General features: G+C 46.0%; 1 long non-coding RNA gene, 1 other non-coding gene and 1 pseudogene across 12 annotated transcripts; 1 reads left to right on the top strand and 2 right to left on the bottom strand.

Moving 5' to 3' along the window:
* The first annotated feature begins 575 nt into the window (after positions 1 to 575).
* LOC123067405 (chitinase CLP-like) lies at positions 576 to 1,379 on the top strand (annotated as a pseudogene).
* Positions 1,380 to 4,935: 3,556 nt separating this feature from the next.
* LOC123069076 (uncharacterized) lies at positions 4,936 to 12,724 on the bottom strand. Of its 11 annotated transcripts, XR_006432258.1 has the most exons (9): positions 12,439 to 12,724; positions 11,685 to 11,972; positions 10,493 to 10,833; positions 9,439 to 9,497; positions 9,309 to 9,357; positions 8,157 to 8,191; positions 7,990 to 8,087; positions 7,337 to 7,395; positions 4,936 to 7,009 (listed from the first exon to the last, which is right to left on the bottom strand). It is a non-coding gene; the product is annotated as an uncharacterized lncRNA (long non-coding RNA). The 11 variants fall into 11 exon arrangements; XR_006432260.1 differs by having other exon boundaries at positions 4,936 to 7,250; positions 9,439 to 10,833; XR_006432257.1 differs by having other exon boundaries at positions 9,439 to 10,833.
* LOC123073152 (small nucleolar RNA Z101) lies at positions 9,822 to 9,915 on the bottom strand. Its single transcript, XR_006435606.1, has one exon. It is a non-coding gene; the product is annotated as a small nucleolar RNA Z101 (small nucleolar RNA).
* Positions 12,725 to 13,391: the final 667 nt, after the last annotated feature.

Genomic DNA, 13,391 nt, shown 5'->3' with positions numbered 1-13,391 from the left:
GACTGGAGACTTTCTTTAATTCCTCAATCTTATTTCTTCAGTCGGTTTGTCTTCGTCCTGCTTATCCTATGTTTACACTTTCTGCACTCTGTGTTTTGTCTTTAATTTCATCATGATGACTATGTTGTTGCTCTGTTATGCTTACACCTGAGTACTTATTTCGGTGCAAGTAGTTCTTCGCTTAGGAATTTCCTCACCCTGAAATTCCTCACTGAAGAATTCATAAAATTTTCCTATTCACCCCCCTCTAGTCGACCACTTTGAGCAAGGTCCCAAACTGAGTATTTAACCAAAAACTACCACATTTCATGAAAACGTGTCCAGAAACTACCACTTTACGAATTTGTGCCGAAAACTACCACTTTTTTGCTAATCTGTGACTAAAAACTACCATGTCGGGAAAGTGCCCGATTCGCCTCTTCTAAACGCCTTTCTAACAAGATGGGCCCACAAGTCAGGTTGACTGTTAACTTTGACCGTTATTACAAATGAGACCCACACGTTAACCCTCTTCTTCCTCCTCTTTCCTTTTCTTTGGCATTTCCACAAACACCCCGTGTGTGTGGCGGCCCTCAACGCCGGCCGCGGTCGTCCTCGACCTCTCAGTCCCGGTCGTCACGTCGCCGTGCAGCGCCGACCACGGCCAGACCACGCGCGTGACGCTGTCTGCCCGCTGTTCCCAGTCTCCTTCTCTGTCGCTGCCTCCTGCGGCGCTGTCGGCGTCGCAGGGCTCGCACGCTCCGCCCGCTCGTTCCTGGCGCAGGTCGCGAGCGCGCAGAGGGTCGCCAGCTCGTTCGCGTTGTGCCTCCCAGGCGATGGCGACCGCGCGGGCGCGGCAATCTTCAGTGGCGGCCCTTTCTTCCTCGCTCCCCGGGCTGACCGGCCGGCAGTCACGACGCTCCTGTCCGAGGGGGTCCCGCTGCGCCGCCCGTTCGCCGGAGACCCCGGCTACTACGTCTCGGCCAGCAATGGCATCGCCATGGACGGAGCGTGTGTGGCATTCGCGAGCGCCGGTGCGCCCATCGTCGGCTTCTCCACGGTCCACTACACGGAGCTTCGCCACGACGTGTACCGCCCCTTGATCGCGGCCTTCGACCGCGCCATGGGCAGGAGCGCGAGGAGGGTCACGCCGGCGGTGGCACCGTTCGAGCTCTGCTACGACTCCACGAAGCTGCTATCGGCTATCGTCGCAGACGGGGCACTCAGTGCCAGAGGTGGACGTGATGCTGGAGGGCGGGCAGAACTGGACGGCTTTTAGCGGCAACTCCATGGCGCACGCTAGCTTCGACCGAGGCCGAGGACGTCGTCTGGGCCGACGCCGAGGACGACCTTGGCCCTCCCCCGCCAGCGCCCTGGTCGGAGACCTGCTCGAGGAGTAGGCCGGGGACGGCAGCAGCATCCAGAGCCACGCGCTCGGCTCGCTCGAGAAGGGCGCGTCGGTCAGGATCTCGGGCAAACTGCAGGTGCACACAAGGTGTTTGTAGAAATGCCAAAGAGAGGGAGAGAGGAGGAAGAAGAGGGTTAACGTGTGGGTCCCATTTGTAATAACGGTCAAAGTTAACGGTCAACCCGACTTGTGGGCTCATCCTGTCAGAAAGGCGTTTAGAAGAGGCGAATCGGGCACTTCCCCGACATGGTAGTTTTTAGTCATAGATTAACAAAAAAGTGGTAGTTTTCGGCACAAATTCGTAAAGTGGTAGTTTCTGGACACGTTTCCATGAAATGTGGTAGTTTTTGGTTAAATACTCTCCCAAACTAGACCTGTGGTTATTTGAAAATGGGGCATAGCATTGTAGAGAATACTTTTAAAATAATTGTGGATGATTAATGCTAGGCACATAGATTATATTTTGAAACACTAGATTTGAACAACTGTAAACACGTATAATGAATTGGACTTAAGATAGCATGTGATAAGATAGGTTGAAGGTTCGTTCTACCTTAGGGGTGCGGTAAACTTTAGTACATAGAGACATGGGCTGAACAAAAGAGTTACCAAGTCAGAAGAAAAGATGGCAGCAAAACTTCTTTGATGATTCTCTAAGATGTTTTTTCATTGTAGCTTCACTGGTCAATCGTGTGGCTGTTATCGCATGGCTTTTCAAGCAATGATCTCGTTGTACCACTTTGTCAAGAGATCCTATACATACATGTGTTGTTAGTTAGACTAAGAACAAAAGATTAGTGTGGAAGTAAATTTGACCTATGTCTTTGGTTGTGCATATATTATGTGAGGTGTGTACCTGCATTGTCTTTTTGGATCAGCTTTGACTTAACTATTCGTGATATTTGGCTCTAACCCGTTGCGCCAAGTAGCACGAGTTCCCCTTTTTAACCAAGTGTTGTTTGCATAGCAGCCCTTTTCTTCATAGTTATAAGTCAATGATCTAAGGTAGGTACATGGCTATCCCATAATTTCCAGACGGCTGCTAGGCGTAATCCGGTTGATGCAAACCAAAGATAAATCGCCTCTCCACCGTTGGATGAGATGGGTCAGACCGTCCGCTTGTCTCCAAATCCCTCGCAGCACACACCGCAACTCAATCGCAGCCCCCGCAACCGACGCTTAGTAGCCCCCACAGCCAGTGCTTCGTAGTAGACGCTCCCCTTAGCATCACCATACATACCATCGCCATGCAGCTCCGGCGAGCAACACCAGTGACACACTGACACCTCACAGTATGCGCTTGCAAAACTAACACGGATGGTGCCCTGCATCCACCAGCGTGTTGCAAAAGCTACCATCGTCGCGTGTTGCAACGACCACCGTCTCACGCTGCCGTTGAAGCAAATACCATGATGCAACGCGTTGTCGCCATTGTTGCAACGCTATCGTCGACGTCATTTCCTCTGCTCCAAGCTGCATCTCCCGTCGTTTGAAGCATAGCCCTTATTGCAGCGCGTCCCAACGAGCCACTGCCTTTGCATCATCTCTGTGCACCTCGAAATCATGACTCTACAACATCGACCCTGCCCTCTATTAGCAACAGTGTTCCCCTCGTGTAGCTCACCTCTAACCTGCGGCTGCTGCAATGGGATGGTTGCAGCAATGTTGTTGTTGTTGTTGTTGTTGTTATTGTCGGCTCGCTTTCGTTTGCAGCATGGTGACCATGGTGACAGGTGCAAAACCCACCGACGGCGGAACCTTGTGGCAGCAGTGGTTGGCGTCACCGGCTCGCCGCAATGTGGCTGTTGCAATGAGGGGATGCAACAGTGGGGACGACTTTGCCCCTCCCGGCTAGCAAGAACGAAGGCTTCTATGATGAGGGATGACATAGTGACAGGGACGATGCCCTCGCCTTGCAACAAGACGCCTACTGCAGTGAGGGATTGCAGCAACACAACTATTGCGCTAGGAATGATGCATCCGCACAGTGATCGTCGACATAGCCCTCCCGTATGGCATCATGGTTGTTTGCGGCAACCTACCTAGTCGCGAGCGCGGCCTGCATCTAGTACTGCAACGAGAGAGAGAGAGAGAGAGAGAGATAGGGCGTGTTTGGTTGCCCGTATAGAGGCCAACCAGGCCCGCGTGGGAAGTAAGAGGCCTATTTGGTAGCCCGCATACACTATTGGGCCTGCAGCGCACGCTTCTTAAAGCACCTCTGGGCCTAGCTGGTTGAAAACGCAAGAATCGGCAGTTTCTTTGGAGCCAGGCCGAGCGGAAGGGCAACGAGCGGGCCCCTGCACGAGGAGAAACGAGAGGGATGCGAGGTGTTATCTCCTCTCTTCCATGCCCCTCTAATCTACACAGCCATGCTTCAATTCGTGGTAAGCTCTACACGAAAAAGATGCACATCGATGCTACGGTTCCATTCAGGCGATCAGTTCGTAGTTTAGTCGGCCGTAAGTTCTTAATCTCGTGTTCCCGTTTGGAGCTATTCTAGACGAACTTTGTTAGATTCATCGTGCACGATGGATCATTTGAAATTTCCTTTGACCAACAACCTAATCTCGCAGTTCCTCACAACATTCGTGTGTTAAGTTTTTGGTTTCGACGATCATAGCTTCATCTCTTTTTGAGCAGCAGTCTACTGCACTGGCGCCGCCATGTCAAGCTCCTCTATCCTCTGCTCAGAGCCCTCCTATTCGTCTCTCTCGACGCCGAAGACCTTCCCCTTGATCTCCTTGCCCGCGTGCTACTACACTAGAGTCGTTTCTGGCGTCGCTCATCTCGGCCTACTCTCTGTCGTCCTCCTACTACACTGACGCTTCAATGACGCGCACACTGCTTTCTTGTGTCCTCTGCCTCCGTGCACACTGCAGTTCGCCGCGCCACTGACAGGGTCAATCATCTTAGCCTCCTCTCTCGTTCATTGCACTGACGATAGTATGGCGCGAGCACTGCATTCTCCTCCTTTGCCCACTGTCTTTGCGCGAGCACCGCAACTAGTTCGCCAACGGTGTCGCTCACCGTGCCGCCGACGGGGTCGCTCGTCCACGGTTCCATGCTTGCCTTGTCGGACACGGCGCCACAGCCACTATCCACCGTAGTCGCCATTGTCCGACGCACACTGCACTTCTTCTCCCCTTCCCTTTGCTAACTCTTAATCATACCTCATGCGTGCAACCAAACACTGAGTTCATGTGCCGCTTGGGCCAATGCAGGCAACTAAACAAAGCGCATTTGCGTACTACCTAATGCAGGAACCCTAGATGCAGGCAACCAAACAACTCACAGATGTCGCATATGAGGCTCTTTTTTCAAAACCAGACTGGGTTGAGATGTGTATGCAATGCAATTACTATTCACTACGGCAACCAAATACACCCATAGAGAAGAAAGGAGGACGTGAAAAGATAAAGCAATGGTTGAATATTCGCAAGGGTGGGAAGCGGCGTACCAGGCCGACGAAGGACATGTGCTCTCAACGCTGTTTAACGCTACGGTATGATTTCTCGGGTGGTCTAGAACGTTAAAATTGTAAATACATATGGCTGAAACATAATTTTATAACATAGCACCAGTCAGTATCAAAGTAACTTTGGTGACATGGAGTCTTAGCACAAAGAAAAAATATCACATATAGATTTTCACTTTGATTATACCAACACTGTAGAAAATCCTGTTATGTAAACCTTCCATTTCAAAATACAAGTCTTTCTACAGATTTTAATACAAACTACATACAAATGTACATGGACATATTTTATAGTGTAGATTCACTCATTTTGCTCCGTATGTAGTCCCTTATTGAAATCTCTGAAAAGACTTATATTTAGGAACAGAGGGAGTAGAACATAGGCGTTAACTTGGATCAACCTCTTGGTAATCAAGCAGGAGAACCCCCATATGAATATGCAAAAAGATGATATAACCCTCAGCAATTTTCACTTTAAGTAATTTCAGGTATATAAATAAGGCCCTGAAATGGGCCGGCTCAAAGGTTCACACGTCGTCAGAACGGAAAAACACAAAGCCACCAGTGCTTTCTTGTACTTTCTACAGCGACTACTGTTCAGGTTTAAGCCTCATTTGGCAGAAACTCGTGTCAAATGACTAATTTACACGTACAACCCAACTCTCTTACTATTGTTATGGATCCGTCATGTCAATCAACCAATGAAAGCCACCAAATCCATATATAAACATGATAGGCAATAAACTGTCCACGAGAAATAGACAAATAGCAGCTTGCATGTTGAATTGCAATGGCCCCCAGTAACTAGTTACAAAAGCCCAGTAACTAGTTACAAGTTGCTTCAAGCTGTAATAGGAAAGAATGGGCAAGTGAAACCACTGTCATTATCTCACCATCATCGCTCATCAGGCAAACTTCCATCTAGTTCAGTCCAGACCAGTTGCTGTAGCAACCAAACAGCAGTATAGCTGGTTGTCAAATTCATTCAAGTACCCACCTGTTACAGCTAGGTTATCAGTTCCTCCCTAGTTCTATTTCTATATCAAAGATACCAAAACATTATGACAACCAGGACAGCATGCAATATTCTTTCTACAGATAACCAAGTACAGACCTAAGGTGAAAGCCGTAAAGTAAAAATATAGGTTGAATTATCTGAACTCAACAAAGAATACTAACTTAACCAATATTAGCACAAAACAACACCCAGACTATATAGTCATAAAAAAAAATCCTCTTTTCAGAAAGCCCTAGGTGATATTTTTGCTCCAGGTGTCCTCATCATGTTCAAATCCTCCATCTGTCATCGAGTCAGTTATCTTAAAATGTATGCTTTGGGATGAACGAAAAGAAACTTGAGTTAAGATCATGATTTAAAGTTTTGATTATGTTATGTCTGGCTATTGTAGAGTCACCGGACTCAGGTAGCTGACTTGGCCATGGCACCCGCAAGTCATACTGGTGTCGGCTACACAGGACTAGTCAATGTCTCCTATATCAGGTTAATCTCTACTCCGTAGGCCAATCGGGAGCAACGCTTTCTCCTTTAAAACAAAAGGTTGCGGCCAGGTAGGGCTCATGTTCAAAGCTTTGGGGCGACAAGAAGAAACTAGAGTTGAGGCTGCTGTGAAGTCACCGGACTCTGGCAACTGACTCAGGTGGCAACTGACTCAGGTAGCCTACTCAGGCCTGGTGCTACCCGCAAGTCATTCTGGATTCGGCTATCCACATGACTAGTCAATGTCCTATATCCGGTTAGTACTACTCCGAAGGCCAAGGGGGAATAACACTTTCTCCTTTGAAACAAAAAGCTGTGGCCAGGTTAGGGGTTTATCTTTCTTTTAAACACCAACAATAGCACTTGGTTAGCTGATAAAACTGAGCTGGATACTGGCCAGACTTTGCAGGGTCTGTCTCTTCGTTGTAAGATCAGCTAATGGGCCTGCTCACATCTGTGCTAAACATGCTTGCACGATTGAGAGGACCGATAGTTGGCTCGATAACACTCCCGGATTCCTGGTCAGTGCCCTGTCGGCGGACTGCCCAGCGAATACCTTTAATTAATAAAGCTCTCTATTAGCCTGCAAAAAAAAAGGGTCAGTGCCAATCTTCTTAGGTCAACAAGCTTCATCATCCTGAGCAACTTCCTGAAAGAGAATCCAAAGCACTGGAATTAGCTTATGGAACAACACTTATATTTATTGAGAGCTACTTACATGCAAGAACAATGACCGATGCTTTGCCATATACACAGCACAGGTCAGTAATGCATAGAGCTATAGAGTTTTGGATATTAAAGCTAATGTTGTGTCATAAGGATGAATAGACCACTTTAAGGCCATCACACTGATAACACTGCCAATGGCGTATGATGTAGTCAAGAAATCACTTCAACAGGAAAAAAAAATATGAAGGCGTGAGATACCATGTCAAACAAAGTACAAATTTGAACAAAATGGACATAAACAACCTACCACAAGATGGCTGGGTTTGACATTGGAGGAATAACATTCTGATGAAGTGTAGCAAGGACCTGCAGATTACAAACTGTCACTCGAGATACGCAACTAACATCGGTAATTAAAGCTTTTTTATAATAACTGGAAAATAAAACCAATTCTTCTTAATAACAACAGTAAACAAAAAATTATTTCATCATAAGTGGCTACACAGTTCTTGTAGTATAATAAATTCCCCTTGCATAGTTTCTTTAAGGAAATCGGGAGGGGAGACCCCTTACCAACAGATTTTTATAAAGAACCCATAAGCAAAATGCTTACTGGGGCAATAGTTCTTACAAAACCAGGGTACAAAACAGGAGCGAAGGGAGGGAGGGGAGGAAACAAATAGAGAGGTAGAGAATAGAAGAACAGAAGGAAAAAAAGGAAAAGGTGACTAGCTTGGCCAGCCTGCAATCCATTTATCAATGGACCGAAGTCCCCTTGCATAGTAGACAGTGCATGTAAACATGATCATAGTTTTATAAGAAAAAAAGGAGTCAGGAAATCACCAACAGCAATTTCTAAATTAAGGTGCAACGCATATAACCATTCATAGACAGTTCAAGAAGAAGCAATTGAGAAATTATTACTTACCGGATGCTGAAAATAACGAAAGATAGCTTTACCTCCTTGTAGACATCAAGTGGAAGTGGTAGCTTGAGAAAGGCCAGCTTGGTGAACTTCCATTTTAGCTTTTTTTGCTTATACACGTAGCAGAGGAGCCCTGCAAATCGAAAGCTTAATCACTAGAAACTTGCCAGTATATTTTACTTCATGAAGCGTATGGAAGTACCTCAGAGGTGTCCTTCTCTCCTTTTGAAGAAAGGCCTTCACAAACACAAAAAGTCAGAACAAAAACACACACCAACAAAAATGAATGTAAATACATAAGGGCAACTCCAAGGCCCTTATGTAGGCGCTTAAGAAGGAAAAAATAAATATCCTAAAAAGAAAGTCAACGAAGCGCCTTGTAACACAATGCTGAGCACTAATGATAGACACTATCTAATCGTGAAAACGGCCAGAAATTGATCGTTGGACCCACCGTTCCTACTCATGCGGCAAAGGACAAACAGCTAAGCAGCCCGCCTCCACCTTTTGCGTTCATCCCCAGTTAGATGCCAGTGTTTGTTAGCCTAACTACTGATCGGAAAGGATATTAATCCTAGAGTCTACACCTAGCGCCCCGCGTTGTAGGTGCCCTAAGTGGCAAGTGAACTAACAAACTCTTTAAGGAAAAAGGAAAATCTACAATGGGGGAGGGGGGGGGGGTACAAAAAGTTGAAAAAAATAACACAAATGCTATTGAAGACTAGAGGAAGATCATTCCTACAGGATTAGCCAGAAAATACATACCAACAGTATTCCACATATCGAACTTTGATTCCATCTTAAAATTCAATGCGGGAATATTATGCACCAAAATATCGTATACATTATGTACACAGATAGCACTCCTCTTAAAGCAAGAAAAACAAGAACATAAGAAACAGAACAATCGCTTGAAAGCCTTGTATGGATGAGCCTACAAACTATTATGACCTAAATAATTCACACCATATATAATCCAACTGCAACTCTGCAAATGACTTTGCAGGGATAAAGGTAGAACATGGTACACACGCAACATTACATGCTAAATCATATGATCAAGGTGTTGGAACTGGAGTATGGAACATCGTAAGGTACAACTATAAAGCTTGACTTTCCAGGTTATATCCTTGTTCTTTACAAGAAAACATGGTCGGTATTGGGTGAGCACGCAACTTCAACATGTCGGCAGATATGGTGCAGAATAGCATGTGTTTAGAACTTAAGGTAGAAAAAAAAGTGTGCCTACGGAAAGGTCCAACAATATAATCGTAGTTGGTTCACGAGTTGCATTAACACGCTTATATCGATGTTCAGGACTTAAAATATGCATGCATAAAAACCTGAAGTATACCTGTCTTCAGCCCTGTCATCCCCATTCTGCAAGCCATTTTTTCCAGAGCCTGGTTAAAAAAAGGCCAACTTAACCACATTGTAGGAAGTTACATGTGGCAAATCAAACTAAGCATAGCAAGAAGTATTACCAGTGGTTTGACTGCCCAGACTGTTGGCGATCTTATCTAAGCTAGTATAAGTAAAATAACTGCAGGAGCAATTGGAGAAAAATAAATGCATTGCAAGATCATATTTATAAAAATATCGTGCGTATTCCACCAAGTTGGCAATATAATAATCATCTATTGAATAAATGAAATTACGCAACAAGGACAACTATGAAAACAATGATAAGACAAGGTAATAAGAAACACAACTCTTTTTTGTGTGTGGAAACAAGAGAACGATCAGACAATCAAACCAATAGGGAAATAATCTCAATCATCAGCTCATCTCTAGGCCATTTAAACCCAAAACCAAATATTTTTTAAAAGAGAAGTACCAAGAGAACGCAAATAAGACATAAGTGAGGGTGATGCATCAGATCTCCAAGGTGAAAGAGTGACATCACAGAAATGTCTCAGACACAAATTTCACATAAACTTGTGTCTCCTCATTAGCATCGACGACAATCCTTTTGAACCATAAACTACTTGCAGTGATATACTGAACCATAAGCTACTTGTAATGACATACTGGACGATAAACAACATACAGACCTGAAGCTCTGCTTCTACGCCAATAAATTTAAAATTGTCATTAGCATAAACCATTGATGAAAAGGAAGATAGAATGACCAAGGATGGATTCCAATTTAATAAGAATGAATTGCACATAGCTTTGACTGTACGAAAGAGATAAAACTTCCCACAGACTAACGACCGTGCACAATAGCTGCAAGTTGCATCTACTATTAAAGTAACTTTAGCATATCTCAAATAAATAGTCATGAGGTAACCGGTTCTAGATCGCTAGAAGAGTAGGAAGATGTATCTTATACTCTAGAGTTCAGATATATCAAAAGATTCATGGCATCTGATTTTGTGGGTATGCGAACCTGAAGCATTTATAAGGTATATTTTTTCTTTCCTTGTGATGCACAGCCGATACAAAGCATTCTTGCTCATGGCTTTTGATATACTGATTGAGAAGTGTGAATATCACTATATTAATTCATAGTTTGGATAGGCTTGCTATGAACACCTGAAGTATCTTGCTGGGCAATGAATATGACAATGCAGTATACTGTATAACCACAGTGGAACACCTGTCAGCAATTAGCTCCTTTGCCACTCCGAAGGTTTTACCTGGAGCATTAATAGTTTGTACGTGGAGACGATTGGGTAATCAAAATGTATACAGGGAAATATGACAAACCAGTTCCATAGAGCGATGACCTTGCACTTCTGCTCCTTAATGTAGTATAGAGCAGTCCCATTGAAAAGATGACTCCAAGTAGACTGTTAATACATGCCCATTGGAATTGTATATATCAGTAAGCTCTGGTCTTTACCTTCAGGCACGATGAATTCACTCAACATTCCCTGCGAAACACAGGCCATGTCATCAGTAAACATCTACCAAATTACTCCTTTCGTTCCAGAATATATGGCGCTTTGAACAAGGCACAATCTCTGGTAGAAAAACTTCAACAATCTATTTTCATGATTAGATGGCTAAGCAGATGATTGAGCATAAAGAAAGACGCATCTCCAAGCCAGATCAGCTGGTGAATAAATACACTAAAAAAGACTTTAACCTTTAAATCTTACACCAATCAGGAGGCCTCTCATCAATATCCTGATTAAAGTGTGTCAGGCAGATGAAGGCAGATTAGTGGATCTTGGTTCTACATCTGTGGAGGTTACGCTATCACATCATACTTTCACTCTTCAGTTAAAGCTCATTAAAAGCAGCCATATCTTTATATTTCATAAAAGAACCTGGTATTTATTTTCAACTCTCTGTTCTCTAAAGGATACTCCCTCTTAACAAAATAAATGCAACAAAATGTGCACACAAGAAACACCTTGTAACTATAGAATCAGTTTGAGCCCAGCTCTCAGATTTTCTTACCACACTGCAGCAAACCTTAGCATAAGTGAAAATTGAACCTACGGCTCTCTGTTATCCCATTTCAATTAAACTATAACTCTGTACCTAGCAGCGAAGAGGTTATCAGTAGAAAGAGTTTAGCCTACTGGCCATAAAGGCACAGGCACAGACCGGAGAAACTAACTGAAAATATTTCTTGCAGGCATGGCACAACACACAATTGTTCGTTACTTCATAAGAAAAATAAGCTGACATTTGTTTACTTGTGATACTCCCTCTCAAAGGATACAGAGGAAAAGGTGCACATAAGTAATATAACAGGGAGGAGAAAAGATTCGACCTGCATAGACTCTGAAGGAGAAACAGCTAAGAGAAGAGAATGGACCATAAATTCTTATGCAGCAGATCGGGTGACCCCGATCACGAAATCCAGAAAATAAAGTCAATCTGTTCCACCCCAACAGTGGCAGATACAACTCCCACCTGCAACACACACGCATTGGAACCACGAAGCTTAGAAACCGAGGGGTAAGAATAAGAAAGATGACATGATCGATAAGGATATCTCAACTTCAGCCTACATCCGCAAAATAGCACACATCCACCAGGCCCTCTCTCCCAAAGAAATCTGAAACAGAGTAGGGGATTATATCAGACCAGCAAAATAAATCATATTCATGAAGTAATTAACCATTTCAGTGATCCAAATAATCATGGAACAACTACCGTATTTCATCGACTAAACAAAAATGACATGGAAAGAGAATATACAACAATTTGGTCCTAAGATTTTTCTAGGAACGGCGTAGCTAACAAATAAGCAGAATTAAATCACCACCTCCTGCTCCCATTGCCATCATTACACAAACAATAGTTCTTGCCGTGCCACCAGAACAGCAACCAAACAATCCCGCCGCCGAACACAAGAGGGGCACCACCAAAACGGACCCCAAATCGTCGACCAAGCATTCGTCCCTCCGCCCCTCCCCCCACACAAAACCCCAATCGCAATCCCCCACAGCCATACCCCATAACAGAATCAACCAAAACAATTAGGAGATTAGGACGTAAAAACAAAGAGACACGAAATCAACCTTTACGGAGCGCAGAAAGGTGAGCAGCCTGACGGAGTCCAGCAACCAGCCCCGAACCCCTCCACCAACCGAGCAGACGGGCCGGAGGACGGAGACCACGGCGGCGCAGCTCTCCCTCCAGGAGAAAACTGCGGCGGCAAACCTAGCGCCGAGAACACCGCCGCTACCTTAGGGTTAGGGCCAAGGAAGATGACAACTGGACGGAAGAGGAAAGAGGCGGGGCGAGAGCTGGGTCCCACTCGCGTGCCCCCACCCCCAAGGCCCCAAACGCCCCGGAGGCCCATCGCTCTTCAGCCCATTTCAGATTTTAGTCCACAGAAAAACAGATCTCGTTTCACTCACTCCACGACGCCTCCCTTCCCATTTACTCTCCTCTCTCTCTTCACACCGCAGACCGCAGGTCGTAGTCGGAGCCCTAGGCCACCGTAGCCATGTCAGGGCCGTGGGAGAAAATCCTCCGCAATATTATTGCGCACATTGAGAAACACTACGCTGGCGACATCGCGCAGCAGATCGAGAGAATCCTGAGGGAGCAGTACGGGGAAGAGTATGATCGCTACCTCCGTGACGCGCTGAGGCTGGTCACTCCCGAGCCGGCAGCGGGAGGGGAGTCGGCAGCCGCGGGCGTCGGGTCGGCAGCCGCCGGGGCCGCCTTCATGGCAGGCCGGCGAGGCGGGCCGGCTCTGCGCGCCCTGCACAAGGGGAGCACGAGCGGGGGGGCGAAGAAGGTGGTGGACATCGGGGCGGCAGGGCAGGGCGCCTCCATCGTCGCCGATCAGCTCGGCCTGCCGCGCCCGTCCGTCGTGGTGGACGTCGGGCGGAGGGACAACCTGGCGCTGCGCCTGCGCGCCCTCGAAGCAGGCAAGGCGAGCACCACCGACACCGCCCGGGCGCCAGGCATCGGGGCCTCCTTGGCCGCCGACTTCTACGGCCTGCCGCGCTCCTCTCTCGAG

This window comes from Triticum aestivum, chromosome 3B (genome assembly GCF_018294505.1).
Source record: "Triticum aestivum cultivar Chinese Spring chromosome 3B, IWGSC CS RefSeq v2.1, whole genome shotgun sequence".
In the NCBI taxonomy this organism is placed as follows: domain Eukaryota; kingdom Viridiplantae; phylum Streptophyta; class Magnoliopsida; order Poales; family Poaceae; genus Triticum; species Triticum aestivum.
Note: the sequence above shows the minus strand (reverse complement) of the source record. Positions and strands in the feature narration are given on the sequence as shown.